The following is a 10,015-nucleotide window of genomic DNA, read 5'->3' as shown; positions in this document are numbered from 1 at the left end:
AAGCTTTTTCCCTAGAAGAAGGGTGGCAAATTCATTTTCACCGGGGGTCACATCAGCCTCACGGTTGCCTTCAAAGGACCGAATGTAATTTTAGGACCGTATAAAAGTAACTACTCCTACATTTATACAGTCCTTAGACTACACTCGGCCCTTTGAAGGCAACCATGAGGTTGATGTGGCCTCCAGTGAAAATGAATATGACACCCCTGCCCTAGGAGCTCAGCCAAGTGCTGTCTCAGGTCACCCAGAGAGGCTCTGCAGCCTCTGTCCTTGCACGTTTTCAGTCTCTCATTGAATCAAGGCTTGAGCACCTTGGTGTGAGTCAGTTGGTGACAGGTTGGACTGCAGACTCCTGAGGTCCCTTCAACCTCAGTTCTCTTATGATCCCATGGTGATGTTGGGCTCTGTTTCTAAGTAGAGCAGAGCAGACGATGATGGGGTAGGATCCACCTGTGCTGTAGGTGACCATCTAAACCAACATCTCAGCCAGTGAACCAGCCAACACCTCAGTGTGACTCGCTCTGGGCAAAGTGTGAGGAGTCCTGGGCAGGGAAGGTTCAGAGAGCATGGGGTGCTATGCAAGACACAAAATGATCTTGGCTTCTTGCTTGTAAGCTCATTGTATGTCAGCTAATGTCAATGAAAATTAAAATAAGAAGAACTGAAGACAAAGATCCAAAGCAAAGGAAGGTGTCAACATACTTCTTATTTGTTTATTTATTTATCCACTCATCTTATTTATTTATTTATTTATTTATTTATTTGCTATTTATTTATTTATTTATTTGTTTGTTTGTCTTTCTAGGAGGGTTACTTTTCTTTGAAAGAGTTTTCCAGAACTGGGCATGGATTTAGGACACAAATGTCTTCACCTCCAGGGACACAAACATCTGGTGCCAATGTAGGTGCCCCAGGAACCCATGCCCAGGCTCCACCTGCATTGCAAAGTGCTCTGGTCTCCCCAGGTCCTGTGTGATAGATGCCAATTCCAGGCCAGCACCTCAGGTACACTGGGGCCCCTAAACTGGCACTGGCTGTTAATGATGAGACAGCTGATGACTGATGTCTGCTTGGAAAGGTGCACCTTTGCGTTGTTGTTTTGTTTCTGCTTTGTTTTGTTGTTGTTGTTCCTGTTGTTTTGTTTTTGGTTTTGGTTGTTGTTTTTTTAGGTTTTTTTGTTTGTTTGTTTGTTTTTACTTTGGTTTTGTGGGGTATTTGTTTCTCCTGTTTTTTTTCTTTGTTTGTTTGATTGGAGATTTTTGTTTAGTTATTGTTTTTTATTTGTATGTTTGGGTTTTTGTTTGTTTGTTTGTTTGTGTGGGTTTGAGTGTGGTTTGTTCGTTTTAAAATATTAATTAAAAAAAAAAAAAGACTGAAAAGTGAATTATGGGGAAGTGTACTTAGGGTAGAAGAAGAAATATCGGTCTTCCCCTGTACTTCTATTACCAACACTCTATTTTTTCATCTCCCTCATCATTCAGGAGTTCCCACCTCTCCTGATTCAATGTCCCTGTCAAAGGACAACTTTCCAGCAGACTGTCTGGACCTTTGCCCTTCCCAGCGCTTTCAGGTTTCTCCTCCACTTGCTCTTTGGTCTTTGGTCTGTTGCCTCTCAACTGTCTGGTTTCTGCTTTGAGCTTCAAGGAGTTACAAACATGCCCCATGCTTCAGAGCTCTAATTAACATGGCAGTCAACACTTTCATTGTGTTTATTTCTATCCTTTCCTATCTCTCTGTCTAAACCAGTTCTTGTGTGGATGTCCCTTGTGGATGGTGGACCTCATCAGATCCAGCTTACACACACAGCTGAGGAAAGTGTTTTACTGTTTATTAAACTGTGCAGTGTTTGCACAGGAGAGTAGGTGGAGCTGGTGCACAGGAGCTGCAGCATCTCCTGCAGAGCTCAGTGGAGAAGTCTGATGTGAGGAAAAGTGATGCAGTCTCTGGTGGCCAATGAGGGAACCGGCAGACTGGGGGTGGGGGGTGAGGAGCGAGGTTGTCTATACAGTGTCCAGCCTCAAGGGACTGTTCTCCTGCCTGTGCAGATGTCTTCAGGAGGCCCTCGGGATCAATGTCCAGTGTAGAATGCTGCTGTCACTTCTTCTATACACTGAAAAATGACAGAAAACAGCCTTGACAGAAAAAACCCTCCTTTATGAGATCTTCTTTGAAATCTTCATCAGCAAGTGTCCCATTGAAACCTCTCCAGTTAGTTCTACAAGTCTGGAAGATTTGAATGAAATTACCGAAAGAAACACGGCTCGTTAGGGCTTTCTGTGTTTTAATGAGTCCCATGACATATTTGGTGCTGAGTCCATGAACCTCAGATACCAAGGAGAGACTGAAGAATCTGCTCAAGAAGTGCAAGTCAGAGAAAACTACAAAGTACCTTGAAGCATTAATGGGCCCCACTGAGGGCTGTTACTGACAAAGCCTCCCCAGGGACTCGTTAGAGCAGATAATTGGAGGCAGTGATTTCATCAAGCAAAGGCAAAGTGCAGCAGCTCTGATGCTGAGAAAACCCTTGGTTTGTTTGATGAAGGACAATGGCCAAGCCTTGAGCCCCTGCCCCTAGGAAGGGAGATCCTGTCCCTCATATGTGTGGCTCAGGTCTCTTCTTGGGGTGTGGGGAGTGTGATGCCCAGTGCAGGACAATGGTGTGACACTCCCTGGGGGTGCAAGGAGGCAATGGGTGCCATGGCCATGACAACCATGTGTCTCCTCTTAGGCCTTGCTGTCAGGGATATCAGTCACAGCCAAGGGGACAAAGACCTTGGCTCTTTCAGGGACATCAGCCACAGCCAAGGGGCCAAAGACCTTGGCTCTTTCAGGGACATCAGCCATAGCCAAAGGGACAAAGACCTTGCCTCTTTCAGTGACATCCAGCCTCACTCTTGGCCATCTCCACCACAGTCCATCCTACACTGTTCCAGGCCTTGGCTGTTTCCCCACAGGCTGCAGACACCCCATGTGCTTCCCCACCTTGTTCTCACCCCACTGTGTCCCCACCTGTGCTGTTGTCTCTCCATCCTCACCAGCTGTTCCTTGAAACACAAAGCCATGGCTGATCCAGGGTCCTTCTGAATGACCACAGCACTGTGCTCAGAGTGACATTTCTTTACCCTGAGCTCCACTCTGGACCTCCAGAGCTGCAGTTTCTGATGGTTTTCCTTTCTCATGCTGTTTTCCTCTACCATCTTCTAAAGAGATTTTCAAGATTTATGAAGCTACTACTACCCTTTCTTCTCATGGTTTTGCCACAGCCACCAACCAAGACCATGAGAGCTGCTCACATCCTGCTCCCAGTGCCCAAGTGGGATAAGGGAGAGAAATGAAAGGGAAGGGAGAAACTTGTGGGTTTAGGAAAAAAAAAAAAAAAAGAAATAAAACAGTGAAAATTATACTCTACTACTAATAATATACTAAAATATACATAAAGTAAAATATATGATTCTCAGTGCAATCCCCCATGTAACTCCAGTTGTGCTGAACAGACAGCCCAAAAGAAGAGAGCACCCTGGTCCTGAACAGCTGATCCCAGCAAGAGAAAGTACAAGTGCAAAAGGCAGAGAGGCCCAAAGGCCAACTGAAAAGCAGAAAAACATCATAAAGCGGAACTAACACTGGACTCCCAATAGAAAGGAACTTCCAAACAGAGCCAGCCAAAGTAGCCGGCAAACCAAAACTAACTGGCTGGAAAAGGCATCCCCAGCTGTATAGTGAGCATGACACCAATGGTAAAGAATAGCTCATTGATTGACCTGGATGTCAGTCAAGCTGCTGTCCTGTCTGTGCCCCCTCCTGCCAATTTGCACCTGCAGCTGGACTCCAGAGAAGTCCTTGGTTTCACTGACAATAGTCCAGGTAAATTAAATAGAAATAGATAAATTAAATTAAGAAAATATACTCAGTGCTACCCCCCTGTGTAACTCCAGTCACACGGAACAGCCAGTCCTGCAGAAGGGAGCACCTTGGTCCTGAACAACCCATCCCAGCAAGAGAGAGCAAAAGGGCAACAGGCAGAAAGGCCCAAAGGCCAACTGCAGAATGGCAGAACCGCAAAAGGCCGAACTGACATCGAACTCCTGACAGAATGAAACTTGTGAATGGAACAACCAAACCAGCTGGAAAACCCAGAGTAACGGATGTAACAAGCCCTAAAAGCCGGCTCCAGCTTTAGACTGAGCATGACGCTAACCATAGGGAATATTTCATTGTTCAGCCTACATGTCAATCCAGGTGCTGTCCTATCTGTGTCCTCTCCTGCCAATCTGCATCTGCAGCTGGATGGCCAAAGAAGTCCTTGGTTTCCCTGACAACAGCCAAGATCTCAGTGAGTTCTGACATTCCTTTACAGCAAATGGCAAACACTGTGAAGCTGCTAAAAGAAAAAAATGAACTCTGTCCCAGGGAAGAAACAGAGTTATCTCACTATTCTCATAGTAAATCTAAACAAAAGACTGTACTGGATGTGAAGGAGAGAGGTTCAAAATGCATGAATGATATTAACTCAATTTCAGTAAAAACAGCACATTTCCTCAGCCTCCCCTTCACCAGGCTGAAGAAGTTCGGGTCTCTCAACATCTCCACATGTGACCCAGACTTTCTCTGGCCACATGGCAGCTCCTCCCCTTTCCTCCAGAATGGGGAACCTCACACTGGACACACCGCTCCAGATGTGACCACACCAGTGCTGAGTCACGATGGACAATAACTGCCCTTGTCTGGGTGGCCACAACCCTCCCAGTGCAGCCCAATGTGCTCATGGGCATATTCCTGTTTAGCATCACTGAGAACTGGCTGAACATCCAGGCTCAGAGGGTTGTGAGCAGTGGCACAAAGCTCAGCAGGAGGTACCATGAGAAGCACTAAAGGACACCATATCCCTATCCAGCCTCTCCTCCTACAAGTGTCACTTGGGTCCATGGAACCACCTCAGTGACAAGGGGGAGAGCACTACCTGTATGGGGTGAAGGAGATGGGGTCTGGAATGAGGGTCCTGGGGCAGTTTCTCGTGGTTGTTCACGCAGTGACAAACTGGGCTGGACATTTAGAGACAGGAATACTTCCTAGGGGCCTCCAAAGGGCATGGGGATGGTCTACGGTTTCTTGCATGCTGCCTTTTCTGGTGGAGATCGCAGAGGCTGCCAGCCCTTTAGAGGACCCAGGACAGGCCTTGTCCTTCCTCTGGTCACAGCTGGACCCCAGTTCTCCTGCTCAGCCACAGCTCAGGAGCCTTGTCTAGGGGTGACTTTTGGAGTAAAGTTGACAAGAGGGGTGCATAAGTTTGTCTTCAGGACATGTGATGAGCACCAGGACTGAAGTACCAGAGCAAAATGATGTGGCTTCTGGGTGAATACTTTCTTCAGTGCAAGTCCTGACACAGGGTCTCAGACTGGCTTTCCATGCCACCCTTCATGAGGGATGATGCACTAAGAGATGGCAAGTGGGGGACACCAGTCCTTCTCCAGCTACTTCCCAAGCCTGGTGAAGCACCAGGACAGCAAGAACTTCTGGCCCTGCACCCTAAACTCTGGGTATAATCTGGGGCAGGTGAACACCAGCATTTTTCTCTCCAAGGCAATTTCCAGCCCAGGTCAGCTCCTGTGTGATCTCCCCCATCCCTCCTCTGATCTGCTCTGGTGCTCCTGGTCCCATCCTGTTCTCCCCACAGGGACCAAAACCGGCACTGATGCTCTGCAGAGCAGGTTGATTGCAGAACCATGGGGTGACTGCACACTGGTTGTGCTGCTCAGTGAGGGACACAGATGCAGCTGGATGGGCTGCACTGTCACTGAGCTCTTTCTTGGGGGTCTCAAGCTCTGGAATGGGTCCAGAGCATTTCTTGGGACTCATTGGGTTTTCCGCTCATTTCTGTTCAGCAATCCCTTCCTTGTCCTTCAGGTTCCTGGAAACTGGTGCAGGAAGACATGGCCTATCCCCTTTCCAGGGACAGAGGTATGCTGACCACCCCTTCATTCTTCAAATTCTCCGTCCTGCCCTTCTTGAAGATGGATTTGACATCTTCCTTTCCTGAGGACCTCAGAACTTCTCTGATTCTGCTGTCACTCTTGGTAGCACAATCCAGAATCATGGGCAAGGGCGACAGAGTACTTGAAATGAGCCTGTCCCAGCAGCTGAGATGAATCTCACTGGGCCACTGAGGTTTGTTCCTGGAATCACACACAGAAATGCCATGGTTCCAACAGGCATCCATATTTGAGTTGGTCTCAGGACTCCTTCTGCACCCAGGGATGCTCACAGACAGAGTCTGACCCTTTTGCACATAGAGGCCGTAGTCTCAGTTTCTTTCTGGCCTCCTGTTGCCACTCCAAAGGGATGTGAGAAACCTCAGCCCTGTGCTGTGCCACCTGCTCTGCACTCATCTGAGGTGTCCTACATCATGAGGAATGGACACGGGGACATCAGTTCAAGGAAGAAGATCCCAGTGGGTTGTTTCCCCTGGGCTGTTACTCCCAATGTGAAGTGACCTTGAGACACTATCTGTGCCACAGGCCTTCATGGAACCCCCAGGAATAGCTGCTGTCGTTAGTGTTCACCTGGATTCATCTCACCTCTCGTACATGATGTGCATGCTCACATCTCATCTCTACAATGCAGACATGGATTTCTGACCTACTCATTCAGTGTCCATCCATGGAGGGGAGAGCAATGTCTGTGAGCTGGGGAGAGAGGCCAGGGCTGGTAGTGCGGGGCCAGACCATGACGATGCCCTGGGGCAGATTCTGTGGGGTGTCCAGTGCACAGGGGCACAGCCCAGCCCCTGCTCTGCTGGTCCTGCAGGTCTCTGGCAGGAGGCCTGGCTGTGAGAGGACACTGCTGAGTGCCAGCCCTGCACGCACACACTGATCAGCTGAACAGTGGTGTTTCATATGTAGGTCACTTTCTTGGGCATGTTCTTGAGAGAATCTTTGTAAGAAGACCTAAACCTTGAAGCCCTGCCCATAAGAAATCACCTTTCTATCTGGAAAGGCTGTTGTGAGTCCAGCTCTGTCACAGCAGTGCCCATTGCCTGTCCCTGCCTGCGCTCACAGCACTGACACACAGCAGGACGGGGACCAAGCTGCCAGAGCACTCAGGCCTTGCACCAACACAAGGGATGAGAAGGAGAGTGTGGGAGTGGAACCAGAACAGCTCTGGAAGGCCAAGTACTGGTTCTCCCTGGCTCTGCTGCCATGAGAGAGCTCTTTTCCCTTCCACCCATTCACACGGGAACTGTCCCTGCAGCTCCAGAAAGGTCTTGAAGTTAAGATGCCAGTAGAAAAAAAATTGTTGAAGGTCGTTTATTTTACTTAAACACAGAGAACACAAATTCCTCACTGACACAGCCACTCAGTGAGAAAAGAAAAGCAGGCAGTGAATTGCAAAAGGAATTAAAATATTTTCATAATAAACAAACACAAGGAGAAACAAAAAATACTGCAGACAGGATGAATCTACAATGAGTTAGACTATAACTCTTATATAGAACAAGATAGAGCCAGTTTATAGCTTCAGAAATAATCCAGTCATCTGTTTCCTCAGGGCATCCTTGAGCTCCTGGTTCCTCATGCTGTAGATGCGGGGGTTCACTGCTGGAGGCACCACCGAGTACAGAACAGACACCACCAGATCCAGGGAAGGAGAGGAGATGGAGGGGGGCTTCAGGTAGGCGAACATGACAGTGCTGATAAACAGGGAGACCACGGCCAGGTGAGGGAGGCAGGTGGAAAAGGCTTTGTGCCGTCCCTGCTCAGAGGGGATCCTCAGCACAGCCCTGAAGATCTGCACATAGGAGAGCACAATGAAGAGAAAACACCCAAATCCTATTAATAGACTAAACACAATAAGCCCAAGTTCCCTGAGGTAGGAGTGTGAGCAGGAGAGCTTGAGGATCTGGGGGATTTCACAGAAGAACTGGTCCAGGACATTGCCCTTGCACAGGGGCAGTGAAAATGTATTGGCCGTGTGCAGCAGAGCATTGAGAAACCCAGTGGCCCAGGCAGCTGCTGCCATGTGGACACAAGCTCTGCTGCCCAGGAGGGTCCCGTAGTACAGGGGTTTGCAGATGGCAACGTAGCGGTCGTACGACATGATGGTGAGAAGAGAATACTCTGCACCAAACAAGAAAAATACAAAGAAGACCTGGGCAGCACATCCTGCATAGGAAATGACTGTGGAATCCCACAGAGAGTTGGCCATGGATTTGGGGACAGTGGTGGAGGTGCAGCCCAGGTCAAGGAGGGCGAGGTTGAGCAGGAAGAAGTACATGGGGGTGTGGAGGTGCTGGTCCCAGGCTATGGTGGTGATGATGAGGCCGTTGCCCAGGAGGGCAGCCAGGTAGATGCCCAGGAAGAGCCAGAAGTGCAAGAGCTGCAGCTCCCGTGTGTCTGTGAACGGCAGGAGGAGGAACTGGGTGATGAAGCTGCTGTTGGACATTTGCTGCCTGTGGGTATGAGGACCTGTGCAAGGAGGAAAGACAGTGACGAGTTAGGGGAGAAATCTCTAGAAATTAAATGTGTTGTTTATCATGGAAAACCCCCTCCCTGATGAAGAGATGTTTCCCCTCATTCTCTTTCTACCAGCTGAGAAAAACAGTTCATCACAGTTTAAAATGCAGCTTGGACATCTAGTTTCCATGGACACACCTGTGAGGCAAGATCCACTGAACTGGTGTCGGAACAAAAACTGACCCACACTCCCATCCCAACCCCAGAGAGCAAGAGCTCCAGGGACAGGTGGAGAAACAGGGAAGGACACTGCAGTGCTACCAGAAAATAAAGCAAGGACAGAAAGGCAGACGGGCATGCTGTGGAACCTTCTCCTTACCCGGCTGTACTGCTGCCAGTTGCATAATGACACTGTAGAGCAAGTACTTTTAGCACCTGTATTGTGTTCCACGTTCCAGGAACCCTTCCCCTGGAGGTCCAGCTGCTGAGGTGGAGACTCAGGACCTGGACCCCATGGCTTTGGGGCAGAGGCTCCGCTGGGGAGGAAAGGAGATCAGGGTGTTGCACTGGGAAATGTGTCTGCACTGCAGGGGGTTCCTGAATCCCCTCCCCAGCATTTCTGGTCCATCTCCCTCTCCCTGTCCATGTCTGTGCTCCTGCAGCTGTGTCTCTGTCCCTGGGTCTGCTCCCTGTCAGTGTCACAGACCCCGTCCCACCCACTGTGTGCTCAGCTCTGTCCTGCTCACACCTCCTGGCACCGCCCAGGGGCAGCTCTGTGTGTGCAGGGCCTCAGGAGCAGCTCAGACAACTCCTAACGAGAACTGGGGTCTCAGTGTCTTCTGCACAGAGAGAAATAAATCCCCATCTCCCACTGCACACCCAGACAACCAAGAGTGGAAAACTGAAAGCACAGACTCCTTCCGTTGCAGCTGTTTCTGTCTTGGTGTTGTTGTTCAGAAGGACCCTCTGCCATGTCTGTGGCGGTGATCTGGAGCTCTGAGCAGCCCTGACCCACACAGCACCCTCCAACTCCACAAGCTCCCTGCCTGCCCTGCCGGGGGTCGCTCCTTCCACCCACAGCTGCTGCCATGGGGATCTCCCCGGGCAGGCTGAGCGCTGACCCTGGCAGGTGGCAGAGTCCCTGCCCCGGCACAGCCCTGGGGTGCAGGGACCCTGCTCTGCAGGACAGCCCTGGGCACCCCTGGGTGCTCACCTGGCTTCACAGCTGTTCAACATTGCCTGACAAGAGCCCCCTCCTTACAGATCCCACCAGCTGTGCCTGACTAACTTTAGGAGATGCCTCCAGAAGCCACAGATACATTGGCCTGCACCCAGAGACTTACCATGGCAAGGGCTGCAAAGGTTTCTCCTCCAGTGAGCTCTCAGTCATCCTCCCAGTCCTGACCACCTTTAATCTCTCTCTGCCTTGCTCCTCTCCCTGAGATCCCCAGGCAGAGCCCTCAGCCCTGCTGCGCTGTGCAGAGGAGCTGCTCCTGGGCAGAGCTGTCTCTCTGCAGCGCTGCCGCTTGCCAGGAGCTCCCTCTGTCCCAGGAGACCAGCCCAGC

This window comes from Patagioenas fasciata, chromosome 6, assembly GCF_037038585.1.
Source record: "Patagioenas fasciata isolate bPatFas1 chromosome 6, bPatFas1.hap1, whole genome shotgun sequence".
Lineage (NCBI taxonomy): Eukaryota > Metazoa > Chordata > Aves > Columbiformes > Columbidae > Patagioenas > Patagioenas fasciata.
This window is presented reverse-complemented; position numbering follows the sequence as displayed.